Source organism: Chelonia mydas, chromosome 7 (genome assembly GCF_015237465.2).
Source record: "Chelonia mydas isolate rCheMyd1 chromosome 7, rCheMyd1.pri.v2, whole genome shotgun sequence".
In the NCBI taxonomy this organism is placed as follows: Eukaryota; Metazoa; Chordata; order Testudines; family Cheloniidae; genus Chelonia; species Chelonia mydas.
The window spans coordinates 38,508,321-38,523,059 of NC_057853.1; the positions used below are offsets into that span (position 1 = coordinate 38,508,321).

The window sequence follows — 14,739 nt, forward strand, 5'->3', positions numbered from 1 at the left end:
GCTATGATTTGACAAAGGTGCCCGCTCCCCTGACCACCGCACACTCCACCAGGGCTCAGGCCTCCTCAGCAGCATTCCTGGCACAGATCTCCACACAGGAAATCTGCAGGGCAGCAACATGGGCCTCTATACACACTTTCACCATGCACTGTGTGATCACTCAGCAGGCCAGAGACGATGCGGCCTTCGAATGAGCAGTGCTCCAATCAGTGGATGACTCCGACCCCACCTCCTGAACTTAGGCTTGTGAGTCACCTGATTGGAATGGACATGAACAAGCACTCGAAGAAGAAAAAATGGTTACTCAAATCCCTGTGGCTTTCTTTTTCTGAGTCTATTCTTGTGACTTTTAAGCTGAAAGGGGAAAAAATGGTTACTCACCTTCTCATAACTGTTGTTCTTTGAGATGTGTTGTTCATGTCCATTCCAATACCCCCCTCCTACCCCTCTGTTGGAGCAGCCAGCAAGAAGGAACTGAGGAGGTGGTGTGTTGGCAGGGCCCTATATTGGGTGCCATGAAGGTGCAACTCTAGGGGGCACCCAGGCCGACCCTACGGATGCTGCTAAGGGAAAAATCTTCCAGCTGGCATGCACTCAGTGCGCACACACCTGATTGGAATGGACATGAACGGCAGATTTCAAAGAACAACAGTTATGAGAAGGTGAGTAACCATTTTTTCCCCTTTCAGCTTAAAAGTCACAAGAATAGATTCAGAAAAAGAAAGCCACAGGGATTTGTTTGAAGTTGTAAAAAAAAACACAAAGAAGAGGTGATGAACTTTCAGGAAATCTGGAAATCCCAATTAGAGCAAAGAGAGGACTGACCTACCCTCTAAATGATCTACTTATTTTGGCCCTCTTTGCTTGAGACAATAAGTTTGGAGGGAAGAAGATGCAGGAAGGCAAAACAGAAAACTTCCTGAGCAATTTAGTGAAAAAATTGAAGTATATTTTAATGCATTAAAATAAATGTACATAGCGCATTAGGCAACTCCCCATGACATGTGATGGCTTGGGTATAAAATCTAAAAAGAAAATGAAAAAATACCGCTCCCTCCCAAAGAGATTTATCACAAGACCTAGCCCTAAGCAAGGCCAAAAAGTTTGAAGCTTTTCCAGCTCCAAGCATCTGTTTGTTTTTTGCTGACAGTCTTGAGGAGTCAAATTTTTATAGAGTCCTCAACTTGATTTCTAAGGCCCTGATCCTGTAATGGGCACTTTGTATACGGATCCCTGAACCTGCATGGAGCCCCCCGACTTTCCCGGGACCCTGCATGAGTGCAAAGGCCAATCAATGTGGAGCTCACTTGCAATCACAATGTTTCACGTCTGCTCATTAGATTAACTCCCCGCACAGAACTTACAAGCACAAACATTTATGCAATGACTCAGGTCATTGTGCATAATTGATGGCAGAAGCTTAGAAACTTTTTGATCTTTAAATTGACTGACTAATTTAGAAAAGAACAAATTGATATAAGTGAAGATAGATTTCTCTTTGGCTGTCCTGTCATTTCCTTAACAACCTAAAGGATAAGTGCACTAGTGTCCTGCACAAAGACTGAAAAAATGGACTTTGTGCAGGAAACCATGAGTGGCTTGGGGAAGGGCAAAATGACAAGGGTTTCTGTCCACTGGATTCATGTAATTACAGACCCAATTACTTTGCTTGATGTGTCCCTTGACCTGTTCTCCTCTGTGATGGTCTCTGGAGAGCTGGACCCCAGGTTTGCTACACAAGGCTTTGTCTTCCAACCCTGGCACATCAGAACCATAGCAGTTCTGTTGGGATCTTCTACATCCTCTGCACCTCCTGGTGATTGCTTTCTACCTGCATTTAAAATGAAAGTTTAGTTACTGCTGGTGGCATGGTAAGTGGGTCACAGACTCCTATTTCTGAGAATCTTGGATGGTTTTATAAACTCCTGGCTCATATTTTGCAACTGAAGTTCTCAATATTAGCTTTGTGTAATGAAGATTTTTATAACATCCCACCTCCATCTCAAGTAAGTATGCATGTGCCTTGAAGTCCAACAGGCATCTGTGAAAATGGCATGTATTTTGGAATGTCCTTAAATACAGATGCTAACTTTTCTGGTGATTGCCTGAGAATGATTATGTGGCAGGTCAGTAAGTTCCAGTGTGTTCATGAGTCATAGTCAATATTTTGATGTTAAAGGTCACTAACAAGTTAAATACTTCGCTAAGTTTCTTTGACATGATGAGATGGAGTGTTTCATTTTTGGAGAGTTAAATTTCCCAGGAGATTGGACTCCAGTTGTGTGAAATGCAATAAAATTAGGTGGCTAGAAGGGAAAAAGCTTTTAAAGTTGAACTAAGGAGTTTTTCCTTTAAAATAAAGGATTTTATGTTTGTGAAGACTATAGGAAGATGCATAAATACTAACAAACACATGTAATAGAAAGTATGGGAATTACAGTCCCTCTATGTTTTGCCTCCCCAAGAGACAAGCCTATGCTGCAATTTCAGAGAAAGACATCTCACAATGCGAAGGTGTTCAGATCCCTAGTTCTGCTTTGACCTATTTTAAAGACAGAGCTCAGATTCAAAATTTTTGTCTGGATTTTGAAGAGTCCCCAAGGTTTGGCATTGTTCTGCTCTGGGATTTTGATTCAGGGCCATCACTAGTGTAAATAAAGGAATCCAGAGCCACTTTTGCATTAGACATCTTCAAAACCACCCAGGTCTAGTTTATTATCCTCGCCTTTACTGTTGGTTAGACTGGGTTTGATGTCTCAGCTTGCGTTGTGGGGAGTGAGGAGTGCAGGGAGGAGTCTAGTGGAGTGTATGCTGGAAGAGCAGCAGCGGCCTTTGAAACAGGGAAGTATGAGCCTCTCCCACACCAGTCTAGCAGAGAGCAGGGGAGAGGAGATGATGCCAGGGCTCAGCATTCACTCTCGCTCCCTCCCCTTCCTGCTACCAGTTGCTCTAGCCTGGATCAGTAAATTCACTCTCAGCAGGGTTAGAGAGTCGAGGAAGGCTCTTTATGCCCTTCCTCCTTTGTTCAATTGTGAAGAGCCAGCTAAAATCTGCCCCTAAATGCACAGCAAATGCTATACATCTCTGCAACCTAACAAACTGATAGAAGTTAGAAAAGGATCAATATCTATCTGAATGATTTTGCCACTCAGTAACATCTCTTTGGGTACTAAGCCTTTGCTCCTAAGCTTGCTTGCTGGCAGTCAGCTTGGAAACTGAAAGGCCAAACTGCTCTGCTCAGACCAGCTTGACTGCTTTCCTGTCTGATAATGCAATTTTCTGTTTGTAATGTCTCTGTGTGGATCTTGTATGAAGTGTTGCCCCACAGCAGCAACCCATTCTATATCAGGCTCTTGGACTGGAAAGTGATAGCACTTCCACTCCCTGTGTTCTGAGACCAGGCAGGAACCAGCTGCCTGCTTGTCTCCAGGCTGCTCTAATTTATGCTTTGCTTCCCAGAACATCCTGTGGGTCTCAGGGAGCAGCTAATAGACAAACTACAGTATGCTCTGGCCACACCCTTTCCCTGCCACCGACAATGGGGGCTAGGAGCAGCTTGTACATGAATCAGAGTTGGGGATATTTTCTGGGAGTCTTTTCCTCCCACTTCAAGATACCTTTACACTGTCAGAATGGCATAGATGGGCCTTGGTGTGCAAATGAGAAGAAGGTCCGTACACTCTTCTTCTTCTGAACTGTGTGCTGCCTGAGCTGCTGAGGAGTGAGCTGGAAGCGCAACCCAGTCCTGTGCTAGAAGTTAGATATGGGAGACTGGTTATTGCTTGATCTTAGGGAAGAGCAATATCTGTGGCAGTAGCCCACATCACTGAATAATCCTATCTACTTAATCAGTGTTTTGAATCTTGAGGGAGCTAGGAGGTTTTAAAATGGGAAATCTAGAAGAACCACAAAGGGATTGTCATGACTCAAGTGAGGTGTCTTATTTATTCTTTTATCCTCTTTCAATGGTGCAACTAATCGAATGTTTGTATATCAGACACTCCTTATATGCCTGTGTGATACCATTTCCTTTACACCTACACATTCTATTTCTTCAGAATGAAATTCTGTTGATAGTTTCAAACTATCCAGTTCATAGTACACATTATGTACATCAATGATTTCTTGTTGTTAGGGTGACGATACCTCCTGTTTTGGACGGGACACTCCCTTTTTTTAAACCCTGTCCCAGCCTTCCCAACTTTTTTGCAAAAGTGGGCATTTGTCTCATTTGCCCTTGCCAACTTGATCAGTGGGCAAGATTAAACAGGAAAAAAGCCCACTTTTGTCAAAGTGGGGTGTGGAGGAATGGTGGGGGAGGCAGGGCTCAGATGAGCTACGACACCAGTCCTGCGTGGCGAGGGGAGGGCTCCGGATGAGTGGCTTGAGCTAGCCCCATGTGAGGGGTGTGTGTGTGGAGGGGGGGGGGGCTTGGCTCAGGCTATCCCCAAGCAGTGTCCTGTTTTCCTTTTGGGAAATATGGTCACTCTACTTGTTGTGCGCATGGGGCAGGCCCACTGTTAGTAAATTTGTTTCTTTCCTGTGGATTCTAAAAATCTTTGTCACACAGGGTGAAATTAAGCTCCATACAGAGGGACAGCATAAAACCAATGCACCACTGAAGTATCACTTAGTCCCTATATCAGGAGTGGTGCACATACCATTTGCTGGCCCATTCACAGAAGGATGAAATTCACTCTCAAAGCAGATTTTCTTCAAAACTAAGTTTCAGAAACTGGGGGAATAAATAATATTTTGCACTTGACTCCTCCTCCAACAACCTGAAAACATTTTATGAACATTAAACAAACCTTGCCACACTTCCTGTGCAGGAAGTAGTATTGTATTGATACTAAAGATGGGTAAATTGAGGCAGTGTTTGAATCACTTTCTTACCAGGCCTGGATCAGTTATTTTGACTTCCACTCTCCTTCTCTAACCACTACATCAGTCTCTAGTTAGGCTTTCCATAAGTTCTTCATGCCCTTATATTTATCTTACAGAGTATGAGAAGGAGAGTGAATTTTGTTGTTTCTATTTTTAAGTGCTTGGGATGCATTCACATATTAAGATTATATATTCCCTATCACAACATGAGTAGAAAGTGTTTACTCAGCCCTTGTTCTTCCTCTCCTCTTTTTTTCTAACATTTTGATCCACACTAATCTTGTTAAACAAGCTTTTAACTTAGTTTTCTTTTGTCACTTTACAGCAACTGTGGACAATACATTTCATTCTATCTCTCATCTGATTATCCCTTTTATCCAGCTCTGTAGATATCATCTTAAATCTGTTCTGGTGAATTGCATTGACTTCTGTGCAATCACATCATTGATAAATTTGACTCATCTTCTTTTCCCTTTGGGTTTTAACCTCATATCTGTTCCCCACAAAATCCTGCACTGTTTCCATTTTACTCTAGGGAATCTCCACAGACTCTCTTTAGGTGCTTTAAGGATGAGGTAATAGTGTATTTTATGTGTCAGATGGCATTTTCTCTCTGATTCCTTGAGCTATACAGTTTAAATAAATCACCTAAAGCCATGCCCACTGAATCTGTGTTTTAATGGATTATTTCTTTGGCAGGCGACTCCAATGAAAACCAAAGGGTTGCAGGATATGATTTAAGTATGTTACACTCTTCCCTCTGAGTCAGTAATAAACTAATGCCACAACATGACCCTAGAACAGCCATGTCCCTTAAGTAGTATCTTTTAGATGAGGTGTTAAAGTTAAGGCCCTGACCAATGATCTGTCAATTTCAAATAAACCTATTGTTAGGTCTGTTAGGTTAATGACATTCCACGTATCTAAGACAAACCTGAAATTTCGGTTGCAGATGGTATTCTTCTTTCCCTGTCCTATACTGTTATGTAGAGTTTCTGTGCTTTTTAAATTGGTGAGTCATTGCACCCTAAAGGAGCATTTCAGCTGTACATTAAATGCACACACAGTGAGATTCTAAAGCATAAATCATGTTTATTACAGTAGTGACGAAGGGGCATCGAAGAGTGTGGCCCCATTTTTCTAGGCACTGTGTAAAAACAGAGTAGTAGATGGTCCCTGCCCCAAAGAATTTACAATCTAAATAGACACACAGACACAGGGCAGGGGAAGGGACAGAACACACAAGCAGAGTGAACTATGTGATGGCAGAAAATGTCATGCTAGTGCCACAAGATTTTTGCTGTGGGTTGAGTTATGAGGGGATCAGCTAAATGGAAGGGGATTAAAGCGACAGGGTGTGGAGAAGAGGGAATAAAGGGCAGGTGTGGAATGAAACTGAGGTGAAGAGATTGTGAGGTATCAGGTGGAGGAGACAGCTGGAGCAAAGAGTCAGCACAGGTCAGAGTCCAGCCCAAACTGTAAAAGTTCTCAGGGGCCGAAGGTCCCCTGCTTTGGCTGCTTCTGTTCCTACTGGATGGATCCTCTCTGTAGTTTTCCCAAAAGGCTACATGGTTGAGGCAATGGGATATACCACCTGGGACCTAGTGCCTGCAGGCTTAGGGTAGAGATCTCCCCTGCCCAGTTCTGGGTCCAAGAGGATGCTGGAGGGAGGTCTGACCCTGGCTGAGCCCCGTTTTACCCTCTCTCCCTGCAGTACAGCAGTCCCTGCTTTGGATGCTTCTGCTGGCTGGAGTCTCTGGCTGGCTCCTCTTTGCAGTTTTCCCCCCAGGCCACAATACAGGAGTAAGTTTTATGCACAGATCCAAGGGATGTGATTCAGCTTGTTTTTGACTTTGACTATGTTTTTTTCCCCACCTACATTGTTTTCCTCAGTCCTGCTATTGTAACTCCAGATTGTTTGCGCTCCACTCTTCTAAGCGACCAAAATATTTGTTCAAGCAGTTTCGCAAATGGAACAAAGCTGTCAACACATCTGTTCAGGTCTGGCTACCAACTCCATCTGGTGTACATCTTTTATCAAAATGACCTGATGTGATGCTAGTATTGCTGACTCTGCAGCAGTGTTTTCTCAACATGTCCCCTTTATCAGAAGCGGGAATGCCACCTCGAAGTGTCATGACTCAGCTTCATTCTTTGGGTGGTTATTTTCTCCTGTCAGTTGAAGTTAGCATTTACAGTCTTGAGAAAAGTAATTAAAATGGCCATTCATGTGCTGTAACTATCTTTCACCTTCCAGTAAACTGGGGTCTAAACCATTAAGTCAGTTTGCAAAGAAAGACCCTTCCTGACAGCTTGCTCTCTATCACCATGAGCATGGTCAGACTCAGGCAGCAAACAGCACTCTATCATTTGTTCCCTTAGCTCCTCAAAAGAGGAGAGATAATTGGGGGAACTGGACATATGTCATACATTAACTAGGACAATTTTATCCTGATTACTATAGTGCTCTTTATACTGCACCTGCTTGTATCCTTCCTCTGTATCCCCCTCAAGGTAGCTGACTGAATTCTTACAGGGCTAAGAGACCAAATTAGATGGTTTCACTGTCTCTTAGGGAGCTGTCTTTAAATCTCTGGACAATACATATTAACCAATAATCATGTTTTATACCAGTTTATTTATATAATAGGTACCCACACAGGGAGGCTATGCTAATTAGGGCATGGAACCAAATTCCAGGTACAGTTTGTGTACACAAATGGTGTGGGTATCTCTGAATATACAAATATGCTTCCCCACTCTGACACTGAAGGCAGAAACATAGTTTAGGCTGGCTCCTAGAGGAGGTGCAGGAACCTAAGCAAGCTGCTGCCTTTTTAAAGATAATTTTCTTGTTTAATAATCCACATATATGTTCTCTGCTGTATTTTACTGTATAATTTATTTTTATTTTGATTACTTTCATTTGCACTCAAAAACCAGCACACGAGCAATGTCTATTGCACCACAAAATTTGAATGCAACAACATTTTGTGGTAGTGGAGTTGTGCTAATGCAACACAAGAGTGGTTTTTTGTAAAGCCTGACAATGCAACTCATTGTTCTGATGCTGAGAGCCGTGCAAGATGCTCTGAAAGTGGAACCAGGAATTCCTGTGTTCTAATTCTAGATCTAGCCCTAACTCCTTCTAATGGGGAGTAGAAGCTTTATACAAGTAGAGAGCAGGGAAGGGGTTAATTCAGGTCAGAGGGAGATTGGCAGTGGGTCAGGTGGGGTCTGTTAATAAAAAGACTGGATTTTCATAGACCACCCTCTTTGAGACAGCAGAGAAGGAAGCTCTAGAGTGGGCTTTATGTACCTCCAGGTACTTTCATATGTGGAAGTCTGTGTACCCTGACTTTCTCCAGTATGCCTATGTAAGCGGGGGAATAGTTCCGCTCTTGTGGGGAACTTTCCTGGCTTCTGCACTACCCCGGTGAAGTGGGCTAGCAAAAGGATCCGAGTCCTCGCTCCCACTTCCTTTACCCAGTGGCCTCCCTGCCCTTGAGGACTCCCCTTCCACTCTCCTGTCTGGCAGAGCCCTCGTAACCCCAACAAGGCTGGGCCCAGGATTCCTGTGGGGCTCGACCCCCAACCCTGCTGTGGTCACCTAGGACAGGGGCTAGGGTGTCCCCACCCCGGGGTACTCTCTCTGCACTGGGCACTTCTCTGGCCCACTGACCATTACATACAAGTTAAAGCAAATGCAAGTTATTTAATCAATAATTAATTTTAAAAAGAATAAGGAAAAATGGGAAAGGTTAAAGGAAACACATCAACCCGCTCTGTGGCAGGGAACAGCACAAACAGTGCCTCTGGGATGTCCGGGCAGTTCACAGTCTGCTCCTTGTAAGTCCCAGGCCTCCTTCCCAGGCCCTGGCTGTGCTGCAGGGATGCTGCGGGTTGGACACTTGCTCTGGTGGTGGCCACATGCTCTCAGGGTCTAAGTGGTAGGACCCTTCTTCCCAGTATCGCCCCCGCCCTGTCGGGGTTATGATCCAAGCCTGGCCTGCAGAGCCGGTTGGCTGAGGCGTCTCCCTGTGCTGGGCCTGCTGCCCAGGGTCCCCCTCGGTCTCCCCGGCTGCTCACCGCACCCAGCTCCGGACTGCTCCAGCCCCAGCTCCACCACTCTGTCTCAGTGCTGCTGCTGCTGCTCTGCCTCCAGCTCCCTGGGCTGCTTCTTTGGCCCCTCTGCCTCTGGTTGCCGCAGCTCTGCTCCCAGGACAGGTCTGCTCTGCAGGCTGCTTCTGTGACTTTGCTCCCAGCACTGACCTGCTTCCTGGGCTGCTTTTCTGGCCCCTCTGGCTCTGGTTGCTGCAGCTCTCCTCCCAGGGCAAGTCTGCTCTCTCTGGGCTGTGCCTCTGGCTTTGGGGGCTGCAGCTCTGCTCCCAGGACAGGGGCTGCTTTTCTGGTCCCTCTGTATCTGGCACAGCTCTGCTCCCCAGCTCAGCTTGTGCCCCTGCTTTCTCCTTAGCTTGGCCCCACTCGGTCTGACCCAGGCAAGTCCAGCTCACATGGAGGACGGGACCTTCCTGGCCTCCTGACTCCCTGATTAGCCTGCTTGCCCTGTCATTCAGGCTGACCTGGAGCATTGGCCTCTCTCCATTGTTCCTGGGGGCTGTCAGTCTCAGGGTCCTGATTCCCCATCGACCCTTCCCCCTTTTTAGTACTGGGAGCTAGCAACTAAAACACCCTCACTGAATGTTAGTAAGGGGGCAACAGTCCCCTTACACCTAGAGCACAAAACTGCCCTTCCTGCCTAACAAGCTGGGAACAAGTGGGAGACTGAGGTAGCAACTGTATCCAGAAGAAAGAGGTAAGGCACTCCTACACAATCCCACTGTGATGCTAGTCCTATCACTTGACCTCTCTTTCCCTAAGGGCTTACCTTGTAAAATGAGTATAATTTAACTATCCAATTTAAAAGAATTTGATGTGCATAAATTCACCTGTACTGGGAATATTCTTTGAGATGAAGAAGCTAAGTATTTTGTTCTTGGTGTAGGAAAAGTAAGAATGTCCTTAAGAAACAAAGAACGCTATTAGACTTCATGGGAAGTTCTGCAACCTTAGAGGCCACAGGGCTGTGAGAAAGCAGTAGCAAAGATCAAAGAGAAACAGTGTCTAAGAAACACGGAATCCTGCAGGAGAAGCACAGGCAGCCTGGTTCCCTTCCCCCTGCCCCTTTATTTTCACTGGTGTGCATCAGGAGTAATTCTTCTCAAGTCAGTGGCAATACAGCAGTGGAAAACCAGTATGAGGTTGGACTCCAGCCTGGACTCTGGAAGTTGTGATTATTAGCTAGAATCAAAAAATCACTGGAGCCTCAAGAGAGTGCTAATGAATGGATTCAGTCATTAAGAAGAGCCTGATAAATGACCCTGCTTGTAAGGGGAGCCTTCATTAGATTCAGTCTGGTTTTAGCTACAGTAGCAACAGAGCAAATAGCTGCAGTTTTGCATAAACTCTTGAATTAGCATGTTAAAGAAATAATGCTAACCCAGCACAAGATCTACATTTTGTTTTTTCATTCAAAGGCAGTGACAGTATGCTGGCTACTAATATTAAAGATCTCAATGTCCTTTACAAACAGTAATTAGTTTTTAGTGTGTCATCACTCCTGGGAGTTAAGCAAGGCAAGAAAATAGGCAACATTTTAAAAAATGGATAAAAAAAGAAACTTTTTTTTTGTAAAACATGATGCATAATTAACATGTTTAACAGTGAGATTCAACTGAGATATCACTCAGGCCAAGATGTTAGCATGCTTAAAACATAAGGATTAGTCACTTTTTATAAAGCCAACATTCACAGTGATTAGAGAGGCTAGAAAAATGTATTAAGGGTTTCAGAGTAACAGCCGTGTTAGTCTGTATTCGCAAAAAGAAAAAGGAGTACTTGTGGCACCTTAGAGACTAACCAATTTATTTGAGCATAAGCTTTCGTGAGCTACAGCTCACTTCATCGGATGCATACTGTGGAAACTGCAGAAGACATTATATACACAGAGACCATGAAACAATACCTCCTCCCACCCCACTCTCCTGCTGGTAATAGCTTATCTAAAGTGATCACTCTCCTTACAATGTGTATGATAATCAAGTTGGGCCACTTCCAGCACAAATCCAGGTTTTCTCAGAAATGGAACTGAGAAATGGCCCAACTTGATTATCATACACATTGTAAGGAGAGTAATCACTTTAGATAAGCTATTACCAGCAGGAGCATGGGGTGGGAGGAGGTATTGTTTCATGGTCTCTGTGTATATAATGTCTTCTGCAGTTTCCACAGTATGCATCCGATGAAGTGAGCTGTAGCTCACGAAAGCTTATGCTCAAATACATTGGTTAGTCTCTAAGGTGCCACAAGTACTCCTTTTCTTTTTGTATTAAGGGTGTAAACCTTCATGCAGGAGGGCATAAACCAGCCACTAGCTGTCTGGGTTAGGAAAAACTCTTTCCTATGGGCTGGTTATTCCATAACTGTCTATCTTTGGGTTTGTTGCACCTTTCTCTGAAGCATCTAATTCTGGCCCCTGTGGGATCAGGATACTGGACTGTGTGGCTCATGGGTTTGGTTTGTTATGGCAATTTCTAGGATATCCTCCTTTTGAAGATGGAAAAAAATGAGGTAAAATACACAGTGCTAAACTTGCTCACAGTTACACTGCAAAGCCTGAATTATAACTTGCTTCTCTGGGCTTCTGGGCCTGGGCCTTAACCCCCAGTCCATCTCTCCTCCCCTCTCCTGAAATCGAGATTACAAAAGAAAAAGGATTAATCCAAATGATTACTAATCAAGTGTTTAGATTCTGAGATCAAGATTCTTTTGCAGAATAGAGGTGGAAGGGAGGAATGGGCAATGATGATGTTGAAGTGGTCCTATATAAAGAGGATCATAGGGATCTAGTAAATGGCAGCAAAAGAAATGCTTCCTCTTGAAGGAGAGCGACTCTGGGTTCACAAAAGGAAAACCCTTCAACTTAATTACTAATCTTAACCTGAGTCAAGATATCTTTTCTTCTAGAGCTGTCATTTGCTTGCATAAAAAAGGCAAATGGCTGGAGGAGCAACTTGATGATTATGAAGCAACTAAGAGAAGAGAACTTCAGTTATGTGCTGTAAGTGTGTGACTTTGGTTAATTAAGGCTATAATTGTATTGCCACGTCTGCAGCTAAGTGGGATTTAATATCCAATATCTTGCCCTAATGACTTTTCATTGCCTGTCTGAAGACATGATTCAGATTTGTTTTATCATTTTATAACTTTTCTGACTAAATCAAAGAATAAAACCATCTCTTCCCTACACGAAGGAGCATAAAATTAGTGCCCAAGACCCAGATCCTCAAATGAATGTTGTCACCTAATTCCCACTGCAACCAATGGGAGTTCGAGGTAGGATCCACAAAGGTACTTAGGTGCCTAAGTCCCTTTTTAGGCCCCACTGAGATCCACAAAACTCCCCTTTGGCTGCTGCTTACCCCCTGTAGGTTCCTAAACTAATTCAGGGCCGAATCATGTGCAGAAAGAGTACCCTTGGCGCCTACATTTCTGCCTGTGTGCATGTGCTCTGCTGCCTCACCCGAGGCACCCAAACGCTGTCTCCTGTCTATGCTCCAGACTGATCCACAAACCAGGGAAGACAGGCATTTGTCCGCCTAAACTGCATGCTGGGCCTGATCAGGTAGGCATGCCCAGAGGCTGCTTAATGGATCGGGCCCATCAGGTGAGTTAACACAACAGTTGCAGGTGGAGGAGGGAACCTTCCTATATAACCTTTAGCTTAGTGGTTATGGAATGTGGGAGACCCCCAGTTCAAGTCCCTCCTCTGTCTAATGAGGTGAAGGAATTTTAACAGGGATCTAACCACTCAGGTGAGTGCTCTAACCACTAGGCTATAGTGTCATTTAACTTTGTCTAGCCCGATTAATACTTAATTATTAAATTAAAGTTGAAAATCTTCAATAGAAGAGACTGAGGGAACCCCATATCAGGATATTCCATACCTTAGTAGTTACGGTACTCACTTCAGATGTGGCAGATCTCTGTTCAAATCCCTGCTTCCTCTCAGGAGGTTGGGAGCTGGGGGACTTAAATGGTGTGGGTTGTCTTCCACATCCCGGGTGAGTACTCTAACTACTAGGCTAAAGGTTAGAAGAGAGCTGCTCTCTGTTCCTCTTCCCCCAAACCCCAGATGTTTTGTGTAAACTCATCTAAGAGTCCTGATCCAGTTGGTGGTGCCTGAGCACACCGGCCAAATCTGGCCCACACACCACTTAGGTGGCCTAATGCCGGTCTTACCCCAGTTTGTGGCTCACTAGCCGAGATAGGTGCTGAACTCTGAGAGAAGCATGGGACTTGGATACACCCCTGTTTTCTGCATCTCCTGCTGGCTGGCTTAGGTGGATCCTAGCATGCTGGCTTTGTGGATTGCATTCAAAGGTGCCTGTCACTACCTGTTCATTGCCTAGGGGCCTAAAAGTTAGGTGTTGTGATACTGATCATCCTGTGCCTAAGTCCCTTTTGTATATATTAGCCTAGGTACCTAAATACCTTTGAGGATCGGGGCCAAACACATTTCGATGTAGGTGAGAGATAACTGGCTGACTTGATATTTTATGGACCCAGTGCTGTAATCCTTACTCAAACTGGAATTGTACGTACGCTTGTGGGCCTGTGCGATGGGGTGTCCACCCCATACAAGGCCTGGTGATGAAGATTAGGCCAATTAGGCCTTAACATTTCCTGGCTTTCCTCCATGTGCAGCCTGTGGGTAAATTGGCATAACTTACCCCTTCAGGCCATTTTGGGGGGTGAACACCCCGTCACAGCCTGCTTGCCTGAATCTGCACCACTCAGGAGTAAAAGATTCTGTAGCGGGGTGGTTACCCCACTCTGGCCCTGAAGGCCTTAAAACAGCCCTGGGAGAGGGCTGTGGCAGGGGAAAAGCTGGGCTGATTGGGAAAGCAGCCACAGCTGTAGCCCGTGCAATCAGGGCCCAGCTGACCCTTATAAGAGGGCAGTGGGCCAGAAGGAAGAGATACTCTCTCTAGCTTTCTTGAGGGAGAAGGACCTGGGAGCTGAGAAGGGTACCTAAGGTGGAGCAAGGCTGGGGAAGGGCAGAGGGAGCTGAGGCACTCTAGCCTAGCAAAACCTCAGGCTGTAGGCCTAATTAAAGGCCTACAAAAGGTACTGGGGTTGTAGAGGGGCAGCCCAGAGATAAGCAGAGGCAGCTGGTCCAACCCCCCCTTGCCAATGATGAGTGGTTTATAGACTGCAGTCTGCCCCAGGGAGTGGGGGCTAGATGGTGGCTGGCAGTAGCCACTGAGGTAAGGTGGGGATAGAGGGTTTGTTAGGATATAGATATTCAGACCTGTCTGTGAAGGCCTATACTCTAAGAATTTTGGTGTATTCTTATCACTTGGCTAGTTATAGAGGTACAAAAGAGAATCAAAATCACTGTCTGCCGGTGTAAGGGCCTTTTCTTACTGTGACAGTCTGAGGCCCTGTGCTTAAGCTAAGGCCTTTGGCTAAGCAGCAGAGGCAGCCATAAGCTAGGAAGCGACAGGTCACATCCTCACATCCAAACTAGTCACATTGAAAGAAGGTGCTATTGGGCTCTTAGGAATACAATCCTGTCCTGATAATGCCTATCGCCTCCAGAGAAAGGGAAGTGCCTAGAAAATGTAAAAGGAAACAGCATCCTGTCTGGCAAGAACTCACTTATCAATACTGGGATGTGAAATCCTCACTTCTGTATTGTTTTGTCATTATAGTTCCCACTTTGCTATTGTTTGTCTGTATAATCTCTGTCTGGTTCTGTGATTGTTCCTGTCTGCTGTATAATTAATT

At 44.9% G+C, this 14,739-nt stretch overlaps 1 long non-coding RNA gene across 3 annotated transcripts in view; it reads right to left on the reverse strand.

Annotated features, from left to right (window-relative positions):
• LOC122466635 overlaps positions 1-13,049 on the reverse strand; it is a 47,608-nt gene extending 34,559 nt beyond the window's left edge. The window contains exons 1-3 of one of the 3 annotated variants that reach the window (XR_006292300.1): positions 12,915-13,017; positions 4,662-4,735; positions 1,657-1,831 (exon numbers count right to left, since the gene is read on the reverse strand). This is a non-coding gene — a long non-coding RNA (uncharacterized LOC122466635). Of the gene's footprint in view, positions 1-1,656; positions 1,832-4,661; positions 4,736-12,905 lie in introns of all 3 variants that reach the window. The other 2 variants (XR_006292302.1, XR_006292301.1) reach the window with 2 other exon arrangements.
• Positions 13,050-14,739: the final 1,690 nt, after the last annotated feature.